Below are 912 nucleotides of genomic sequence, written 5' to 3' on the forward strand. Positions count from 1 at the left end.
GGGCCGTTCCCCGCGCTCCCCCTCTCCACTCCCTCCCTTCCATTTCCCTCTCCCCGCACGCGTGGAATGATGAGAGCAAGGAGGAACGAATTGCCGGAGCGCAGCCCAATGACGAACGGATCCATTTTGCTTCCTCACTGACCCTTGAGTGCGTGACCCTTTCGTTTCTGGTTCCCCTTCCCCCGTCCGCTGTGGGCGTGGCGGTGCGCCGGTGATGCGTCAAGCAACAACTGATGTAATGAGTCCGAGCTGGCCTGTGAGGACGCTTTTTGCCCTGACGGCGCGCCGCCGCTCCTGCCGCGGTTTGTTGCCCCGCGTGATGAACGAGCAAAGAAGGGAATCTCTTGTCGAGCCGGCGAGCCTGCGTGTCCGCGGCGCTGACATGAAGCACTTTGACCCACGACGATCCATTCCATTCAGCCGCTGAGCCCCACCCCCCCCCCGATCCTCCGTCACGTGTGTGTGCGTGTGTGCTTTGCCTGGCCCTGTGATGATTGTGGCATCTCTCCATGGATTTCGCGTGACGCAAACTGCCTACGAACCTAATGCCAAGGCTGAGGGCCGTTCCCCGCGCTCCCCCTCTCCACTCCCTCCCTTCCATTTCCCTCTCCCCGCACGCGTGGAATGATGAGCGCAAGGAGGAACGAATTGCCGGAGCGCAGCCCAATGACGAACGGATCCATTTTGCTTCCTCACTGACCCTTGAGTGCGTGACCCTTTCGTTTCTGGTTCCCCTTCCCCCGTCCGCTGTGGGCGTGGCGGTGCGCCGGTGATGCGTCAAGCAACAACTGATGTAATGAGTCCGAGCTGGCCTGTGAGGACGCTTTTTGCCCTGACGGCGCGCCGCCGCTCCTGCCGCGGTTTGTTGCCCCGCGTGATGAACGAGCAAAGAAGGGAATCTCTTGTCGAGCC

The 912-nt window shown here is 61.6% G+C and overlaps 6 non-coding genes across 6 annotated transcripts; all 6 read left to right on the top strand.

Moving 5' to 3' along the window:
* Positions 1–67: 67 nt before the first annotated feature.
* On the top strand, positions 68–141 carry Tc00.1047053440079.10. Its single transcript, XR_008254436.1, has one exon. It is a non-coding gene; the product is annotated as a C/D small nucleolar RNA (snoRNA), TB8C1C1 (small nucleolar RNA).
* A 71-nt stretch (positions 142–212) lies between these two features.
* Tc00.1047053440079.20 lies at positions 213–278 on the top strand. The gene has a single exon (XR_008254437.1). It is a non-coding gene; the product is annotated as a C/D small nucleolar RNA (snoRNA), TB8C1C2 (small nucleolar RNA).
* A 39-nt stretch (positions 279–317) lies between these two features.
* On the top strand, positions 318–427 carry Tc00.1047053440079.30. The gene has a single exon (XR_008254438.1). It is a non-coding gene; the product is annotated as a C/D small nucleolar RNA (snoRNA), TB8C1C3 (small nucleolar RNA).
* Positions 428–488: 61 nt separating this feature from the next.
* On the top strand, positions 489–561 carry Tc00.1047053440079.40. The gene has a single exon (XR_008254439.1). It is a non-coding gene; the product is annotated as a C/D small nucleolar RNA (snoRNA), TB8C1C4 (small nucleolar RNA).
* Positions 562–625: 64 nt separating this feature from the next.
* Tc00.1047053440079.50 lies at positions 626–699 on the top strand. The gene has a single exon (XR_008254440.1). It is a non-coding gene; the product is annotated as a C/D small nucleolar RNA (snoRNA), TB8C1C1 (small nucleolar RNA).
* Positions 700–770: 71 nt separating this feature from the next.
* Tc00.1047053440079.60 lies at positions 771–836 on the top strand. Its single transcript, XR_008254441.1, has one exon. It is a non-coding gene; the product is annotated as a C/D small nucleolar RNA (snoRNA), TB8C1C2 (small nucleolar RNA).
* The last annotated feature ends 76 nt before the right edge of the window (positions 837–912 follow it).

Source organism: Trypanosoma cruzi (genome assembly GCF_000209065.1).
Source record: "Trypanosoma cruzi strain CL Brener chromosome Unknown tcruzi_1047053440079, whole genome shotgun sequence".
Classification (NCBI taxonomy): Eukaryota; Euglenozoa; class Kinetoplastea; order Trypanosomatida; family Trypanosomatidae; genus Trypanosoma; species Trypanosoma cruzi.